Here is a 21,514-nt window from a genome sequence, read left to right as displayed (position 1 = left end):
TGTCAGTGTGTGTGTTTACACATGAAAAAAACCGGTTTACTTAATATAGGTCATAAGGTACAAAGGTTACACCTCCTGGTCGACATCGACAGAGGACTGTCAATCTCCCGGGACACGCCATCTTGTAATGGTAAATATATACATGTATATACACATTTATGTACACATGATCAACAACATATAATGCATGTTCTTAACGTTTTCATACCTATAGATAGGTAAATGTACGTGTAAAGGGAGAAAGTTTGTGTGTTATTAATAGATCTTAGATACACTGTTTACTATATATATATATATTAATATTACTAGCTACTCACCAAGCCCCACGACCTCGACACCTAGCAGGTCCAACAGGTCCTGCTCCCTGTCCAGAATGTCTGCCCACTGGTGGGCCAGCTGCTGGTGGGTGCGCCGGATATCCGAGCGGCGGAAGACTGCCCGGCGCACCTTCGCCTACCGGCGGTGACGCTCCTCTGGCAGGTAACCGGAGCCTAGCCTGCCGTCTGCTGCCAAGGTCAAGGGGAGGTGGCGCTGGATGAAAAAAACCAGGGCGGCCACCTCCGCCTCCCCTAAAAGTTTCCGGGCCTGCACCCCTGCAGGTCGCATTCTGCAGCAAGGCAGCCGGCTCTTGGGCGCAGGCGCCTTGCCCTTCGAGCCGGCTCTGCTGCTCCCCTTTGCCATGGTTCTGGGGTGGGAGTGGAGGTGGAAAAGAAGTTAGAACAAAAGGAAAAAAAGTTAGGGGGAAGAAGTAGGAGCTTAAATAAAGTAGTAAAATAAAACAGTAGTAAAGTAAACAAAAAAAGGTGGAAAAGTAGAAATAAAATGCAAAATATTAACTTAGGTACAGAGAGAGATAGATGATAAGTAAAAAAAGTAAGAAAAACTGTGAAAATAAGTAAAGATCGCAAAGATAAAAGGCGGATAGAAAACTAGGCCCAGAACCATAGCATATAGTGTGAAAAACAAGATGGCCGCGCCCATTGCGACCACGTGGGTAAGTTCGCGCGCGATTGCACGCGAACACGCACTTTGTCAGCGTGAACAAGTAGTTGTGTTCCCGAACATAACGTGCACAACGCGAACACGTTATGTGCGAGCTGGAAGAGGAAATAGGGGACACGAGCAGGCGGGACAATAGAAAAAACAAGATGGCCGCACCCATAGCCCACCGCATGGGTAAGGTCACGCGCTACAATCCCCAGAGCACGCAGACAGCGCCCCGAACACGCACAACGCGCTCCGAGCAAGAAAAACGGCTCGCGAACGGGTCCAGCAAGCTACTACGCACGCTCGTGAAGCTCGTGTAGTGCAAGAACGTCTTCGCGTAGCTTCGCATAGCTTCGCATAGCTTCGCGTAGCGCGACTAACCGTACTACACCCAGGGTTACTCATATCCATATTTGGGGAAACTAATGGCAGGTAGCACAAAGAATAAACTCCATATTGAACAGTGCATGTAAGGCAGTATCTCACGCCAACGGTTTGCGTATTTTTTATAATGCTATGGGTGGAAGGCATTTTTTACATGTATTAATGGTTTTTAAAGTAAAAATTCCATCAACGCTGATTTATGCCATTGAATCCATCCCTGTTAAAGATTGGAATTTTTTGGATAGAACTGAAGGTAAGATTTTACGCAAATTGTGTAAATTTAATACGTTAGTTCCAACGGCTGCTAGTAGGCTGGAATTTGGCTTAATAAGCTCCTACATTCAAGGTTTAGCTAGGGTTTTACGCTGGGGGTACCAGTTGAAAAATAGCGAGCAAGACTCATTAAGAGGGATTCTGTGTCAAGAAGTTTTCGGTGCTCAGGCAAGTAATTATTCCTTTTATCATGATTTTTTATTTGCACAAAAAAACTTCTCTGTGCAAGAAGATTTAGGGCCATATGCAGGCGGCCAAATACCGGTCAGTAACACCGAAAATGGGTTGTTTTCGGCGTTTCCGACCGGTATTGAGTCATGTGAGATGTAGGTAATACCGATTTGAATCGATAATAACGAATCGGTAAAAAAAGACCGATTCCTTATTTACCGATTGGAGAATACCGAAACAATGAATACCGAATCGGAAATAACGAATCGGTAAAAACCCCAAAAATGCGATGTAGCAAACCTCGTTATTACCGAATATGACCAAATTCGGTAATAACGAATCGGTATTTACCACTTTTCCAGAGCAGGTGGTAATCAGGTGCAGTGCATAAAAACAGGCCCAAAATGCATCTGTGTGAACACAATGGCGGCCCTCTACCTCATAGCAAGGCGGCTACGCTTGAGAGCAGCAGGAGTGAGGATCTGGAGACGGGAAGAGCAGGTGTACAGACTGCGCATCACATTGTTCCAATTGACTGAACCAGAAATCCATGAGAGGTACAGACTGCACCCAGATACCATCCTTGACCTGATACAGGACCTAAAACCCTATCTGGAGCATCAGACACCAAGGGCCCACGCAATCCCCACCCATGTCCAGGTACTCTGTTGCCTGCACCTCCTTGCATCATGAAGTTTTCAGGGTGTGATAGCCGCAGTGGGTGGTATGTCAGAGTGCTGTCTTTCCCGTTTCCTCAACACCTCCCTGGAAGCTATGATGGACAGAATGGAACATTACATTACCTTCCCCAGTACACAAGCGGAGCTGCAGAGGACCAAGCTGGAGTTCTACCAACTTGCGCAGTTCCCACACGTAATTGGCTGCATCCATGGGACCCATATACCCATCTGCCCACCTGCAGCAAGTGAATACATTTACAGAAACCGCAAATCCACACACTCCATCAATGTGCAGGTGATATGTAATGCCAAGTACATTATAACTGACATCGTGGCCAAATTCCCCGGGAGTAGCCACGACTCGTACATCTTCCGGAACAGTGGCATCCATACACGTCTGCTTGCTGGTGAATTTGGAGACGGATACCTACTAGGTAAGTCAATGTGACACACCCTGATGTACACCCTGGCTCAAGCTGTTGGTCACACAAATTAATGCCACTTTCTTCTGTACATAGGTGACAGCGCATATGCCCTCCGGCCTTATCTACTCACACCATATCTCAACCCAACCACCCCAAGGGAGAGGAGATACAATGTGGCACATAGGAGCACACGCAACGTGGTGGAGCGCACATTTGGATTGCTCAAAAGCAGATTCCGTTGCCTCCACAAAACTGGAGGTGCACGTCTGTACAGCCCCATCAAATGTTGCAAGATAATTGCTACATGTGCAATGCTACACAATCTGGCCACAAAAAAAGGAACAGGAGTGGAACTAACTGACTCAGAGGATGAGGACGAGGACAACCCTCAGCCAGAGCCCTGCGCAGCTGGTGTTGCAATTGAACATGATGGTAGACAGAGACAGGCAGAGATTACGTCAAACTATTTCTGAGTGAGTAACGAGACAGAGCCAGTAACAGTTACATGTTAAGGTGTTTATTAAGCACACCTCCAGTATTGTGATCAATGTCCAATCGGACTTGGGTTACATCACCCATCTCATGTATCGCAACAGGCATAGGTCTCTACTTCCTGGGTCCACGCGCTGTACGTGCACGTTCCCTATCAACACTGTCTGGTGTGTTGAACTGTTCCTGTGCAGACCCGTGGCGTTCACTGCGCCTCCTGCACTCGGTGGGTGAGGGCGTAATGCTACCACGGCTGGTAGCCTCCTCACTGTCCCCCCCTTCCATTGTGGCCGCCTTAGCATTTTGCAGGAGCTCTAAAGCTGAGGTCATAGACACCATCCCCCTGGCCACATCCCTGCTGCAATGCACCATCTCCTCCTGCATGGCGATGGACCTGCGACACATCAGTGATGTTGCAGTGGCCAGCCGGTTCACGGACTTGGCATAGGCCTGGAGCCTCTGCCTCTCCCTGCGCCTGCCAAGACGGTCCTGCTCCAGCTGGCTGCAGAGGTTGTCCACAGAGTTTGCTACTCTCTCCATTCCCGCACACATTTTTTCTCCCATTGCACTGATGCCCTTTTCCATCCTGTGCATGTGCTTGTTCATGTGTGCCACCTCCCTGTGGATTGATTTCATCTCCCTCCATTGCAGGCGCTGGACCTTCAGCATGTTGCTTTCCAATCCAGCAAACACACTTTCACCCTGCTCGGATGCTTCTGGACTGTCCGGCCTTGCCCTGCGGCATCTGGATGAACTGTGGGCGCCGTCGGATGGAGTACCAGCCCTCTCCCTGTTGGATCTCTCACGTATTGGACTTTGTTCGCCCACTGTGCCCTCCTCTGACGACTCCTCCATCTGCTGGAGGGTGGCCACGGCATGCCTCCTGCCTGACTGTGGTGGTGGTGGTGTTGGTGATCGTCGCAGTGGGGACTGGGTGAGAGGGCATTGCGGACTTCCCTGGCGCTGTGGTGATGGCTGTGGTGGAGGATTTGATGGCTGTGATGGCGCCGAGCTTGTGGTCCCTGCAGGCATGCTGTCATCCTCATTTTGCCTCCCCTCTGGCCTGGATGACTTAGCTCTGCTGTCCTCTGCTGCACTGCGACATGACTCGCCTGTAATGACACAAATGTAGATATACTCACTGCTCTGTCTGCAATGGAATTACATTAAACATCATGCATACAGAGCACAGTGATTGTCCTGACGTAGCCAATTACTTTACCATGCTATTGTGTTTGCTAGCCTGACTGTCCTATACATAAGTTCACTCTGAGTACATCACCCATAATGCATTGCAGGTAATCAGTAAGACATGGAGTGGAGTGGGAGCTCCTATGCCACTATGGGGATTGGGGTTGGGGAGGGGGTAGCACAGCATGCTGGGCATGCTTCTTACCTTGTTTTCTTGCTGCTCTGGTGGAGCTGTCTGCGTCTCCCACGCCACTCACACTCTCCGGCTGGATGGTGAACTCCACCATCAGTTCCAGTGGTGTTGGTGCTGGGGCTCGGTTTTTTCCTCCACCTGTTTTGCCAGCCTGCCTCTATCTCTCTGCCATCCTTAGTTTTGCTGTCTTCCTGAGGTCGTACCACCTCTTCCTGATGTCCTCTTTGGTGCGCTGGGTCACACCTATGGCATTGATTTTGTCCCGAATGCCACTCCAGATTTGCCTCTTCTGTGACTCGGGCACTTGGTGGGACTGGGCTCCAAAAAGCTTGTGATGGTCTTGGCTGACATCCTGGATCAGTACCTCCAGCTCCTTGTCACTGAACTTCAGTTTTTTTTTCCTATCACCACCCTCCTTCTCCCTGTCCTGGCATCCCATTTCAATGCTTGATGTCTTGTTTTTAAATTTCTTGCTTGTAGCTGTGAGGCTCTGTTGCTGCTGGCCCCTCAGCTCACCTGCCTGCCTGCCTTCCTCACAGTGAGCTCCAGGTCCTGTGCACCTGCCTGGGTGTGGCCACTTCCTGTTTGGGAGGTAATTGGGTGATACAGGATTGGCTGATTCCACGAATTACAAATTTTTGAATTACCGATTCGGTATTTACCGAATCGCTAATGTATTCTGTAACTCCGATTCGGTATTTGTCTTTCGGTATTCTTTTTTTTTACCGATTCGTTCACATTCGGTATTTATTACCCAATTTTAACGAATCGGTAATGTTTACCTATTTTTTATCTACATCGCGTTTACCGAATTCTTAATACTGATTCGGTAAAAATCAGTATTAAGGATTCGGTATTCTTGATTTACCTACATATGGCCCTTAGTGAATACTCTTCTTCCTTCAGAATGTAAATCTTTCTTAAAAACCTCTAGTGGTAAGATTAGTTTTAGTAGAGACAACAAATTCTGTAATTCCAAAAAGAGAATAGAGTTAATCGCAAGGACAAACACACCAAAAACTTCCCAAAAATATGTATATTGGAATTTACAGCATGGAACCCGTCGACTTCTTACACTATGTTGCATGAATCTTCTACCTTTAAACGATCTAACTACTCACTGGCCCCAAATCTAAGAAATGGAAAAACCTGTAACCTTTGCAAATTGAGTGTTCAGACCCTGGATCATGTCTTGTTTGCATGTCCAGCATTGACCTTGAGCCGCCGTCGCTGGCTACTGCCAATGTTCTTACAAAATGGTCTTAAAAATGTAGCTTCAGCAGACGATTTTCTATTTTGTCCAAAAAATGAAGCAGTGTGTTTAAAACTTTTTAATTATTTTAAGGAGTTCATGTGTATATTTTAATCCTGTTCCCTGCTGTTGTTTGCACAAGAGGGAGAGGCTGTGTTCATTTTCCATCTTCTCTTCAGCTGTTAACTTAAAGACTCAGCTAAAGTGAGATACTGGATTGCGTTTTTTTGCACATGCACTGCTGCTACTGTATTGCTTTTTGTGTAGGATAGGATATGTTTTGTAAATTCCTTTTGCTGCTAAAATCAAATACTCTGCTGAGGATGAATTCTGCATTTTATTCTGTATTTTAACTTGTTGACAGTTATTACCCCTTGCACATTTTTAGTATTTCCCAGGATACATCTTGCCACTTTACTCTATTTTCTTTTTGTGAAATGAGTGTTGTTATATTTAATTGTTCTTGTATTAACTTGTATGTATTTTATATGGACCTCATAGGAGTTCGAATTCTTAATAAATATTTGAATTGAATTGAAATGCAAAACACCCAACACACTGTCAACATGACAGAATTCCCTGAAAAGATGGACGCCACCTATTTGCCATCCCTCAGCAACTACAGCCTCTCTAAAAATAAATTTGATAACATTATCAATGTAGGCAGACCACCTGGATCATTTTCAGACCCAGCGCTGCAAAATTATCCAAGGATATTCTTTAGACAACCTGTGCAGGACAGGTAGCCAGAAGTATACAAATACTGAACAAGACACTGGAGACAGGATCTTTCCCACTGGAGCTTTTCTTTTTTAATTAATAGTACGTTTATTGTTTTCAGCTTATATCATAACAATTAATAATAATATTCAAAATACACATATGCAAACAGAGAAAAACCCGTTATTCCAATACATTTTGTATTTGCCCCCACACTCAATATTGTGGTGTTCCTAAGGAATCCATCATCTCTCATCTTCTATTCATCATCTACCAAACTCCCTTACCAGACATAATCAGTTTGGTTAAACTTATGCGTTACAACTATGCAGGTGATAACGAAATCATCCTGAGCTTGGATGGCCCAGAAGTCCTCTAGAAGTCAAGGCTTGGCATCCACCTCTGAGCCATAGGTGCTTGGCTTACGAGTAAGCAACAAATGTTCAAGACCACAAAAACAGAGATTATGTCTTGTGGACAACAGCACAAACACCAGACTATCGCTCTATGGACCAATGAGGTTCATGTCCGACCCTCCACGTAAAGGAGCCTAGGAGTGATCATGTCCTCAGAGCTATACCTAATACCACATGTCAATAAGGTCATTAGAAACACGTTCTATAAAATAAAAACACTGTGATACATCTTTCCATAATTTGGCAATCAACAAAATCTACAAGGTGTCCTCACACTTGTGATCTCCAAGCTCAATTATTCCAACAGCCTATACTGAGGCACCCTATTTCATCATAGGCATACTACAGCCGATCCAGTATGCTGAGGCAAGACTCCTCTATGCTAGCAAGGATTGTCATTGCATTTTACAATAGGAAATCCATAGGAGAATGTGCTTACTTGGTCCATGCAGCCTAGATCTGGAAATCCTTGCCAGCTAATGTAATGTGGTTTGGAACAAATAACGGAGAGAGATGAAAATCTGGCTGCTCCTGAGATAACTAAGTCAACCCTGACCCTCGGACAAACCCTGGTTCAGCAACTCGCACATAAATAAATGTACGACCCAGAGTTATGAGACTGTCCTAGCCAGCAGACCACGACAAGAAGGGACCCATCACATGATGGAGGTATCTGTCCATACATCAAGGCCTAGCAATGGTTCTGACATACAGATGGGATATCATAAAAAAGCCATTCCATCAACAAAATATTCCTCTGCACCCATAATTGGAAATACCTACTAACATGCAACACCTGAAGACCCACTTCTTGGCTGATTAGATGCTTTTGTTCACAGATCAATACCTTAGTAAATAACATTTACCCACCTCCTACTTCAAACCACACAATGAATAACTGTGTCTTCAGTCATTCAAACGCTTCTCCCTATCTCAGTCTAAAATAATCTCTATGTCATCTCATGATATCATTTACTAATTCACTACTTGACTCACTTCGCTCTTCCTCCCCTGTTGTAACCTGCCCCAGATCCATAGGATCTGAGAGCATACAACCCCCTCTCAGTGTCAACGTAGGACACTTGGGTGAGTACATTAAAACAACGTACAAATATAATAAAGGGACCTGCAGAGCTGCCATAAAACCATAATACGTGTATGTTTCTCTCCCATTCCCTCATCCATCACACCTCCAAGCGCTGCACCGCACCCAGTAGAGGTGTAACTTGGGGTGCAGGAGGTGCTGCAGGACCCCCGTAAAACTGGAAAGTGTTTAGTTGGAGAATGACCAATGAACAGGCCAGGCAAGTGTTTTTCTTCGAACACCATGTGTTGTGTTTTCAAAGAGAGCCTGACGCATATCCCCTGTGCCTTTGGTGTGGTGACGTTAAAGGCCAGACCCCCCATCCCCTTTCTAACATTTGCTCCGGCAGCACTGACCGCATCTCTGTAGCCATCATGCTCCACTTGAAAACACTTGCAAAATGTTATGTTATGTTATGTTAATTGGGTGCTTCTTTAGCGCACGGCTACTCCGAAGAGTGTCCCGGCGCTGTCAGAGCCTCACCGGTCTGGAGTGGGAGAGAAAACGGGATGAGCAGAAAGAACGTACCATAAAAGAGATGGAGTTATTGCATGAACAGCAAGGTCTTCAGATCTTTCCTGAAAGTAAGAAGATTGGAGCTGGATCTGAGAGACAGAGGAAGATCGTTCCACAGTTGGGGAGCAAGATGTTTGAAAGAACGCCCCCCACAGCGGGCACGATAGATCCTAGGAGTGATTGCCCTGGCCTGAGTCGAGGAGCGTAGGGATCTAGAAGGGAGATAGAAGGTGATCCATTTCTGGAGATAGCGGGCACCTGTACCATGTAGGGCTTTAAAAGCCATGGTTAGGGCCTTGAAGGTGATCCGCTTCTTTATGGGCAGCCAATGAAGAGTTCTGAGGAGCTCAGAGGCCCTGGCTCTCCTAGTGAGGCCAAAGATGGCACGGGCCGCAGAGTTCTGCACAACCTGGAGCCGCGATAAGAGGTAGTCCGGCATACCTAGGTACAGAACGTTGGCGTAGTCTAGGCGCGAGCCAATCAGGGCCTGCACCGTTGTCTTTCTACGCTCTACGGATAGGAGCGGCAAGAACTTCCTCAGCATCTTCAAGATCGCAAAGCATCTGCCAGCCAGGCCCGACACCTGGCCCCTAAAGGAGAGGCAGTTGTCGACCTGGATGCCTAGGTTTTTCGCAGCCCCCGAATCGCTGTCAGGAGGGAACATGGCGGCAGGCCACCACTCTTTCCATCTGGGGTCTGCGGGACAGCTGAACAAAAGCACTTCAGATTTTTCGGAGTTGCACTTGAGGCTGTGACGACTGAAACAGTCAAATACAGCCCCAAGGCAGCCCCGAACAGACGTCCCGTCAAAGTCGTGACCCCTGTCGCAGGTGAGCAGGAGTTGCGTGTCGTCAGCATATGACACAATCTGGGCTCCAAAACCCTCCGCGAGTGCCGCCAGAGGGGTCATATAAATGTTGAAAAGCGAGGGGCTCAAAATCGAGCCATGCGGAACTTCGACCTCCAGAGGCGGCATCGCGGTGGAAGATGGTGGAGCCCAGATAGTTTGCTGTCGATTGGAGAGGAAAGACTTGAACCAACTGAACACCGTCCCCCTAAGACCCACCTCCTAGAGTCTAGCTAGGAGGCGGTTATGGGGGACGGTGTCGAAGGCTGCCGAGAGGTCAAGCATCACCAGCATAACTTCTCCTCCCCTGTCCAAGGTTGCTTTGATTGCTTCAGTGACCTCGAGCAAAGCGGTTTTGGTGCTCAAGTTAGAGCGAAAACCAGACTGAGATTTATGTAGTATATCGTTCGTCTCTAAAAAGTGGGACAGGGTAGTGTGGACGTGTTTCTCAACCACTTTCGCAAGTGCCGGCAGAAGGGAGATGGGTCTGTAGTTGGCATGGGATTCAGGGTTTAGGTTGGCTTTCTTAAGTAAAGGCAATATGAGTGCCTGTTTCCAAGGCTGAGGCACTTCACCTGAGCTGAGCGAGCGGTTAAGGATCGGGTTGATGAGGTGATTGAGGGTAGGGGCCAATTACGCAAGGACTTTAGCGGGGCAAGGGTTGAGAGGAGAGCCCGATTTAAGTTTGGAGAGGAGGTCCAAAGAGGACTGGAGGGACAATGAAGGGAAGTTCCGGAGGAAAGGCCCTGACGCGATCGGAGAGGGGTCCAGAGGCCGAAGAATTGGAGTGTTGCTCGTAATGGAGGTGCCAAAGGAAGTCTGGATAGTCCTAATTTTGTTGGCAAAGAAAACGGCGAGTTCGGAGATCCAGGACTCGGAATGCGAGATTTTGGGATTGGTCCAGGGAGGGGAGATGAAATCCTTGACAATCCTGAAAATGTCTTTGCAGGAATTAGAGGCCTCATCTATTCTGCTAGCCAGGTAGGACTTTTTGCTAGCGGTGATGTCGTGGTGATAGTCTCTGATCATTGACCTATAGGTTTCCCTAGAGCTGGCATCATAATGTTTACGCCAGATCCTTTTGGCTTTTTTACATTGCCGACGCTTGTCTGCAAGAGCCGAAGAAAACCAAGGGGCAGAGGATTTCACCAATAGTGTCCTAGGGGGTAGGGGGGGGCTAAGTCGGCAAAACGTTGGGTCAGCCAACCCTGGAAGTGATCGAGGTCCGTTTCCAGTGAGCCAGATAACAAGCAAGGGTGGGTCTCTAAAGCTTTAGACAGCATAGCTGAAGAGACTCGGTGGAAGGCTCTCGAGGGAAGCGCTTCGCGCCATTGTCCACCATCAGCGCTCTTTTTTATGAGAGGGATCTCAAATTCTGCTAAAAAGTGGTCAGACAAGAGGACAGGAGCAAGGGCGGACAGAACTACTGGAATGGTCAAAAAAATTTGATCTAATGTGTGTCCCTTACAATGTGTGGGGGACCGAAGGTACAAAACAAAACCTAAGGATGAGATGATGTCATTAAGCTTAATGCTATCCGGGTCATCCACCTTGTCCATGTGAATGTTGAAATCGCCAAGGAGCAGACAGTGGTTATACCTGAGGCATAGTGAGGAGATCACGGAGTGAAGGTCTTCAAAAAAAGTGCCTATAGGTCCAGGGGGCCTATAGACCAACAGTCCTATGCATGACTACTGAGGTGATAGGGAGAGGGAGAAAGCAAGTACTTCGCACCCCGTGATGTTATCCGAGGGAAGGACAGAACAGGCGATGCGCCTGTCGATAACTAGGGCAACACCGCCCCCTTCCCACTGGCTCTGTCTTTCCTATAGATGACATGGCTCGGGGGGATAGCAGTGGCAATATCAGGTCCTGCACCCTCACCAAGCCACGTCTCTGTTAGAAATAGACAGTCGGCTTTGGAGTCTATCAGAAGGTTATAGATATCAAGTGCGTGCTTGCCTAAAGACCTTGTATTATGCAGAATGCTGATGAGCGAAGGAGTAAGGGAAGTGATACGACCCTGACCTGGTTGCCAGCCACAGGCCGAACATCTGTTATTTGACCGGGACGGTTTGGGGAAGACCTTAATGCAATTACTGTTAGAGTGAAAAAGGGATAAAAGAGCATCCCTGGATATTTTATCATCTTGAATGCTAGGACCACCCAGCCAGGCCAGCGCCCGACCGCCTCCGGGACGCTGAGGCGCCTCCGCAGCGCGTGTCCGCTGCGCGGAGGGGAGTGCACTTAGTTTTAAGGCGTCGCTGGCCGTCCGGCGCGAGTCTGCACCACTAGACTGCCGCCCGTCAAACTGCCTACCCCCAAGATGGCCGCCACCGAAACGCGCGCCTGCAGGTCCCAGGGAATCCCCTAGCACCTCGATGTGCCATCAGGAAGGCTGGGGAGACTGCAGGCAAGGCAAAATACCCTCCAAAGACAATATCTTTCCAACCACACACTCGACACGGTGCCATGAGTACAAGTATGCGCCCCAGTGCCACAAATAGTGGTAGTAAGTGCTATACAAATGCTTCAGTACAAAAACAATACAACACTGACCTGCGATCTTACTGTGGAATGGTGCGCGCGCCTCGGGTGTAAACTTGCCTTACTATATTTAGCAATTACTACAAACACACATACATGCATACAATAATCGAAACCACACACGCAATAATGGCACTATGACAAATAGCATCGTTTCATCATTCTAGACAGCAGAAAAGTGCGTATATTTTGTGGTGAACTCCTAGCAACAATCTTTTACATACTATGCTATATATTGCCATATAACAATAACTTTTCTTACATAATGCTGTGGAGCAGGGTTCCTTACTGTATGGAAGCGCTATAAAAGACACGTGCTACATTACCTATTGTAATGCTACTCTATTATCGACTTTGGAAAGATAGAAGACCCAGTTGGCTCTCTCGGGAATTGAACTCCTGACCTGCAGGTCACACGCGCACATGAGCCAGATAGTCAGCGCGCTGCTTTGAATATGCCAATAATACAAATGGACGCACCTACAAAGCCTGACCTTTCTCAATGACACAGACAGCCGTCATAACTAATCATCATATATACGATTTTAAAAACGGAAAGTGTGAACTAAAACCAGCCATAGGGTTACAGATGCTGAGCAAAGACTGACAGACTGACATATCAGGGAACAAGTGAGCCCGCACTGTTTAATTCTGTGGATTATCTGGCAGTCACCAGCGCCTAAGATTAGCACCATGAGGATTTAATTGCCTCAGCCAACATTTTCAAAGGTACGAATGCCCAGTCCGAGCAGATGGAGAGGCTCTTCAGCGTGTGCTGTGATGTATTTCTATAGGTACTGTATCGATCCCCCTATTCCTGACCCTGGTTTGGTTAATAATTAACTAGCAGCCATCCAACGGTGCAAAAACCGTTATCTGATTAAGCCACACCACGGCACAGAAGCGCGTTATCTGATTAGGTCATAACGCATGCCATCTAATTAGGCAAGCACTATTCCTCCAGCCCCTGATAAGGAATACGGAGTTCTCAAAACAAATCAAACCTACAGCGACCTGGGAAATTCCCGTAGCCATTGTTTTGATTTCACCGAGAACTTCAGTAAAAGAATGTGCGAACGAACCCGTTCGTATGACATCCTTATTGACGTATATATGTCCATCCTTACGTCAATCTCGGCACCTTTCAGGTATAAATATTACCGACATTGCCTTAAGCAAACACACGCGGTGGTGACGAGATTGGAGCAGCGAGACTTGCCGAGGAGCCCAGCAGAGAGCGAAGCCCACAGGCGCTGCCCCGCCTTCCTGACGCGCTGAGAACGAGACGCTGCCTTTCTCCTGCCGAGAAATCCAGCTCCGGCGCTTCCAAGCAGCCCTCGCAGGCAGCTGGAATATCAAGACCTGGGATAAAAGATACCAGCCCTCCACCATTCTAGATCTCAGGTACAGAACTGAATAACCCCTTGCAGAGAATTCTTGAGTCAGTCCCTTGGCAAAACAAACTTAACTTAAACTGCTACTTATCTACTCCCGCCCACGTATTAGGCTTAGGTCAGGTACACTGGGGTATGCGTGGTTAGAAGCACCAGTTGAGTACGATTAGTCAAATGTACATATGTATGTATCTATTTTATCCATTTTAAAGTATCATATGGCTCAGAAACCATATCAATGCTTTTTCAGTATTATTTTATAATTCTGTCTTTACTGTATGCACTTTACTTTACTATAAGTATTGCAATAATAGCGATTCATTTCTCTTGTACGAGAAAAGAGACTGATCAATAAATACCATCTTTTATTGAACACGCCCATCTCTTCCTTTTTATCTACAATCTGGTGAAACTAAGAATGCACTGAACTGACTGAGTAAAATAAGTTGTCTTTTGTTTTCACACGACTCTAGAGATACACTCTTGATTAGGGGAGAGCAAAGTTGTCATGTTCTATGGTTGTCAGAAACTAAATCCCTTCTTGTCTATCCAGGGAGGTTAAAATCCTCCTTGCCTATTCGAGAAAGTTTCTAGTGAACTCTGAGCTAGCTGGCAAACACAAAACTTTAAGTCTAATATCGTCAGTAGAAGACCTAGTTAACCTCCGTCCTAGGTCTATACTATTGAAGATATTATTCCAATGCGCAGAGCCTATTGGGATAATAGGAACTACACTACATGGCGCCCAACCGTTTGGATAGGCGATAAAACTAACGCAAGACATTAGAGTAACTCAGTCGTGCTTTTTCACACAGAGCCCCTTTTTTCCCATAATACTCCAAAGACGTCTGGAGTGGGTGAAAGGTCATATCCGCCAAACTTCGCAGGAGGAGACTCCTATGTATGGTACTTGGTTTATTCAACGTTGAAGGATACACTGTTCCAAAATATTGTGCATCTAATCTTTGTTTCCGTGGAAACCTGATCTGTAAACAAACAGAAGAACCTTCCTGTCGGTAAAATGACAGACAGTGAAGAAGAAAGAGAGACAGTTAGAATAGCAGCTGAACTCGGAGCAGCTGATACTACTATGCAGGAAAATGACCCGGATATAATACTCTACCCGGTCAACATAAGAAAATCTATAACTTTAAAACTTATAGAAAATGGACTGACATCGAGAGGTGGTACAGTCATATTCGTAATTGAGGCACACGAATATCGGCAGACAGAGGTATTCTATTCATGGATAAATTTTCCAGCAGCAAATGCTGTAACAAAGGTCTTCCACTATTACAAAACAGAGGAACCTCCTAATGAGTGCATTCCTTTTGAGGAGGTGGAAATACCACTCAAATTCCAAGAGCACCTGCTCTTGTTTAATGGCGCCCTAAAACATAATAATCACATCACCAGGCTCGGTCCACTAGGTAGACCAGGAGCAACGTGGCCGGTCCTAGCCGGATACACACCACATCCAGACATTGAAGAAATGCCTGCAGCAGACCTTTTAGCACAGCTAAAACAATTAATAAAAATACATAGACAATTAGTCCAGTATGTAATGCGGACTTCAACAGTCCAACCAGCAATTAAAATTCCACAGCTGACCCCTCATCAGGGGAACACAAATAAAATTACACCACAGAACATACAGTCCTGTCTAGGTAAAGTACCCGCAAAACGGGAACAAATTCCTTTCTGGCTAGCACAAAAAATCACTCAAATAGAGGCGGTGTTTCCAGATACCACCCCTGTTGAGAAACACAGGATTCTGACTATCTGTCTTCCAATGGGAATCGCACCACACGTGGAGGACTGTGACACTTGGGGAACAGTCTTTGCTTCCATTTACACAAAAACACATGGTGTACCATCCATGTCAGTAATACCAGATGTGCTAAAACAAATTCAAGATGAATACGGTCCAGAACCCGCTTTAACTCTCGGTATGAAATTACTGAAAGACTTCAAGCAGGTCTCGGCAATATTACTAGCCAACATAAAGGGAGAAGCAGCAAATGTGGCGATCCGCCAGAGGTTAAAAGAGACAAATATAGCAGACCAACCATCTGAAATTGCCAGAATCATAGAAAAATCCTATGAAGAACTAGGAAGAGATAGTTTGGGTGGAATACCAGTGAAACCCCAACTAGTTGAAAGTCCTGAAAAGGTATTTATTAAAAATAATTTAAACACTCAAAAAAAGAGCTGGGATGGAAATAAACAATCCAATCCTAAAGAAAAAAGATTCCAGTCCAGAGGAAGGTCTCCTCGGCGGAGAGAAAGATCTCCTGACTAAGGACGCAAGTCTCCCCAAAGGGAGCCCTCTGTGAAAAAATACAACCTTAGAAATAGGGATAATATAAAAAAACCTGATAGGTATCAAGATATTGATACACGTCCCTCTCAATCTTTTCAGACTTCCTCGCAGAAATCGGAAAGAAGAGGACGATCAGAACACAGGGAAGAGCACGTCAAGTCCAAAGACAAGGAACCTGCTCATCTGAATAAAAAATTACAATTACCAAAAAAGAAGGTAGCCAGTATTAAAGTAATCAACAATGCCGAGAATACTGAGGACACAGCTGAAAAACGGAGAATGGGCTCAGACAATGCTAGACAGCGCAGCAGAAGTGAGCATAGCTCGCAAAGTCCTTATGAATCATCTGGAGACAGTGGACACGAATGAATACATTCAAGTGGAAACTGCAGATACCAGAGTTAGCAAACCTCATAAAATATATGAAATAACATTACGTATAGAGGGGGATAAGACTAGAAAAATAAGGGGTCTATTTTGGGATAATCTCTCCGAGGGCTATGAAATCCTTCTAGCTGAACGAGACTGGCCACCCGAGTTTGTCAGGGAGTGCCCACATGGCGAAGAAATAATATGCCTGCCTTCTCAAATCATATTCCAATTCATAAAAAATATACACTTGCAAGAAAGTGGGCAGTAGCTCAAGCTCCTGATTTATATAAAAATCATGTGGGATGGGATGAGGACTCTCCTCCTCACAAAATCCAGTTAAAATCACAACCTACTGCACAGAGGCAGTACCCGATTAAGCAAGAAGCTAAAAAACAGGTAAAAGAGATCCTAGATCAACTTGAATACCAGGGGGTGATTGAAACTTGCACCTCACAAATGAACAACCCTTTGTTTCCTGTCTCCAAACCAGACAATTCATATCGTCTTGTTTTGGACTACAGACACCTTAACTCATGTTGCAAAACCTTTGCAGTACAAAACTCGCATAGTGCTGCACTAATGAATAACATAGTGCGCAAAAAATACAAAACAACATTAGACATCTCTAATGGATTCTTTTGTCAGAATATAGCACCAGAAAGCAGATATTTGACCGCGTTCTCAATAAATGGCGCGCAAAAAAATTTCTGTCGTTTGCCCCAGGGGTTCAAGAACAGCCCAGGATTATTCTCAGCGAGAGTAACAGAATTACTACAAACATATGATGACGAGGCATTATCTTATGTCGACGACATCTATCTAACAGACGATGACTTGGATACTCACTTGAAGAGAGTGAACACCATAATACTTGGGTTCGCAGCAGAGGGTTACAAATTCAACTTTAAAAAATCAAGAATTGCCCATCTAACAGTCCTGTTTTTAGGATATGAACTATCAAGTGAAGGCAAAAGCCTGGCTGACAATTTCCTAGAGAAATGTGCTGTAATCCAAGCACCTAGAACACTAAAAAACCTACAATCAATTCTAGGCTTCCTGAATTTCGGAAGAACTTACATTATAAATTACGCAGAAAGGGTCAAACCCCTTTATGATCTAATAAAACCAGATTTTAAAAGAATCAATTGGACTCAAAAACACACAGAAATTTTGAGATCTTTACAAACAGACATGTTAATTAAAACAAAATTACAAACACGTGATAACACACGCAACCTTGTGATTCGAGTCATCCCAGGAAGATGCGGATTCACATACCTGACCTCTAATGAGGGAGAAAAGGTACCAATTGCATACAATTCACACTTGTACACAGAAGCTGAAAAAACGTTCAGCATTAAAGAAAACATTGTTCATGCGGTTCAAACGGCTGTAGCAAGAGAAAAAGATCAAGCTGACGGTAGACGTATTACAGTCAGAACAGCAGAATCAGCCTTTGAGGCATTAACAACCCCATGTAATTTACCGACTACAGCATTGAATCCAGAATGGATACAATGGGTAAATTCAATTGCTACGGACAAAATAAAATACTATTTTGATCCAGAACTGAAAGAATTAAAATATCTAGAATATGAGAGACAATACCCTCTGCCAATCGACATTCTGCCCTTACAACAGTACGCCTGTGTAATTTATACAGACGGCCATGCTCAACCACCTGGGTGGGGAGAACAAGCGTACAACCCCACATGTGAAATTACAAAAGAAGTATGGCGTGGAGAAAAACTGAGACCTCTATTAATAAAAACACACTCAGTAGAAACTAATTCAGAACAACAGACTGAAATAATAGCATTGAAAATGGCGCTAGATAGTGTCCGATTTGCATTACTGCGTCAAATCATACAATAACGATTTGCAGAAATGGATTCAGAATGGTTACAAAGATGACACAGGTGCCACAATAAAGCAGAAAGCGCTTTGGGAACAAGTAGTTCTTTTAAAGAAAGAACTACCCAAAACTCACGTGATACATTCAGTGAGTCATCAGCGTGATGGCGTTCACGTTGCAGGGAATTCATTGGCTGAGACAGCCACAGCGGTTGCAACTAAATCGGCTTCCGTAGCTAAAAAAAAGCGTACAGTAAAATACATTGACGGTGAAACAGTGCTGGCGGTGAAAACGTCATCAAAGGGCGACTGCTCAGTGCTACCGATCAATTACCCACTCAACTATACATACATAATCGATGCAAACTCCGTTCCTTTTGCTCGAATCCCTGGAGTGGGGGATAGAGTAATTCCAAACACGGACAGGAGAAGCTTGTTAATAGCGGACGCACACATGGGTGAGGGTCTTAGTCACCTCAAGCTTAAAGATTCTCTGGAAGAATTACAATCAGTGTACAGGTGGCCAGGCATGAGCCTGCATCACCACATTTTTGTAAAAAACTGCCCAGACTGCAACAGAGATCTCAGCCGCGAGAGAAACGGTGTATTACCATGGCGTTTCACTCCAGAAGGGCTAGACAATAGTCAATAAAACCAACAAAAAGAATATATAAAAAAAAAAAAAGCGTCAGATTAACACAAAAAGACTAACTTTCACTTATAATGTAGACCCCAGCGCTCGGCTGACGTCTGAACTGTTATAAAAAGATTTGCGAGTCTATAATGGCATATACGCTAGGAGCATGCTACGTTTGGACCAATATTTTCCCCTTTAACACTCAAGCTTATGGGGAGGTATGGCCAAATGAGCATTGCATAGCGGGACTCTTCTCACTTCCTTCCTGAGGGATACGGGATGGTGTAAAGAAAAAAACAAGGCATAGAGCAATCTATAACAGCAAAGGTATTAGGTTCGGGAGCTGGGTGGGTCAAACATCTAATAAGTGTCCAACGTAGTCTAAATAACCTGCCAAGAGATTCTCTGAGGGGATTCAGTCCGTACGAACTACTGTTCGGGACTAGAATGATGATCCAAGATCTTGACAGTCAGACTTCAGTGGTTAAAGACAAAAGCTTTGATATCAAAGATCGTTTGGCTATTTTGCAGGACTTAAATGAAACAAGAAAAGACCTGAGCAACATAAAGTTGAAACAACAGCCAACAACCACTGAAGAGAAACCACCTGTCCCAGCAAGACCTGTCTGGATTCCAAAAGTCGGGGATCTAGTCAGAGAGAAGATCGCGGTAAAGAAGGAATTTGGGCCTTCTTACAGGAAAGCAGTTCCTGTCTTGTCTATCAACGGGACAAGATCAGTAGTACTACCGCCCCTTGCTGGTAAAAAGGAGAACAGAGTTGTATCCATCGACTTTGTAAAACCACAATCATGTGGCCGATAACAAACAGTAGGCCAAGTGGACTCCCAAGAAGTAGCAGAACACCGATGTTTGCTACAAATCCAGAGGTTCAAACTAAGAGGCTAATCACATTCGAAATGCCCACAGAACATCAACAAGGAATATGCAACAAAGCAATGGAACTTGAACCTCTAAAAACCCAAATAAAAACATTTAGTCGAGACACACCAACCTACAATGAAGTAACATATAAGTATGCTGATAAAACAAAAGATACTTCTAGAACAAAAAGTAATCCAGAAGCAATTGGAACAATTGACAGAACAGCATCCGGCTACTTCATCAACTTCGATGATTCATCTGAAGATCTGAGTGAATCTAAGAAACAGCCATCAACAAAAACTTTTAAAGATAAAGCTAAGGAACTTTTTCAACAGCTGAAAGAAACCTATCTGATTTCTCCATGGATTGAATTTTGGGTGGCCTTAGGTGCATTTATCCTCATACTTTGGCTCATCATGGTACTATGCTTGGGACATTTCATTGAAGGAAAATATGCTAAAATGGACACAGCAAGCCAGAAAATCAACTTGGTCCTTAAACCACACACATCTTCACACGTCGAGAAAAGAGAACTTTCTTCAGTGAACTTCACAGCCAATCCTATACCAGGCGGTGTAGCATGGGACAAAACTGATTATGAAATCTATGGTCCGGTTGAAATCCTGAAGTATCCACACCAATTCAAGATCTCATTGAGTGACTTTGTAAAACCAAGCACATTTGCTGATGATTGGGACTTTGAAAGTATTAATGATATGATGTCTGATCTTGTGATGTCTGCTAAATTTACAGAACATGATTATTTGCAGGGTTCGTCTAATTATGATCAAATGTTCTGCTACAACCACTATGGTAACCATTTCTACACAAATCTGCACAACCTAGAAATGTTTTAAATTATAACCAATGGGAACATTGTGCTACTCCTCCAAAAGGTAGCTCGAAAACATTTTATGATAAATATTCATACTTTTCAGGGTTTAACACAAGTAATGCAGAAACATTTTATTTCAAATTGTCAAATAAGACAGGTATGAAGACCATGCTTACAAACACAAAATTGATATATTCAGATTTATTTTTTGAGCAAATGAATACATTTGGTTTTGATTTCTGGAACAATAATATTGAAGCAAAAACTGTTTGGGGTACAAGAGATTGGCAAGTAGAAGGTATAGAATCATTGTTTAGAGCCTGTATGATCCCAGAACAAATTATATTTTTGAATGACACTATTCAACAAACTACCTGTCTTGGCTTAGCCAAAATCAAAGATTTAAACAAACCGTCTATTCCAAAGCCAACAGTGAACGATAATAGCTCTATAGATGTTGAGATAGACGTAAACCATATACTAAACCAAAACAGAACACATCCTGAATGGAAACAATGGTTGATCTGGCCCACTGATACAAATAACTGTCAAGACAGATTCCTGAACAAAATACAGGGGTTCACATTGACCAGGCCAGACCCTAGATATTCCCAAAGACAACATCCAGGGATAGTAACCACCTACAGCGTGGGCAAGCTCTGCCTTCAATGGCTACAAACGTCCACACTGGCAGAAATTAAGCAACACCTAACTTTACTTACAGAAGGTGCTGACTTGCGTGATTTCATTATGGGACCACGCAAACAGCGTCAAAAACGTTTCATAGCGGCCTCTATATATGCAGCTTATAACGAAGCCTGGAAAGAAACTCAAATTGAGACAGCAGAGAAAATACAGGAAATTTACCGTATTAATTTGGAAAAATCACTTTCTGTGGTGGACAATGGGTTAATGACTCTGTCCTCCAGAATATATTCTCTAGACAGCATTGTGTCTTCAGCAATCGATATAATATCGCAAGACTTACTGTTGTTACAACACGGTCAGTCCCAATTGCGTTCTATTTTACAGCTTGGCTGGA

Source organism: Lissotriton helveticus, chromosome 2_2 (assembly GCF_964261635.1).
Source record: "Lissotriton helveticus chromosome 2_2, aLisHel1.1, whole genome shotgun sequence".
NCBI lineage: Eukaryota > Metazoa > Chordata > Amphibia > Caudata > Salamandridae > Lissotriton > Lissotriton helveticus.
This window is presented reverse-complemented; position numbering follows the sequence as displayed.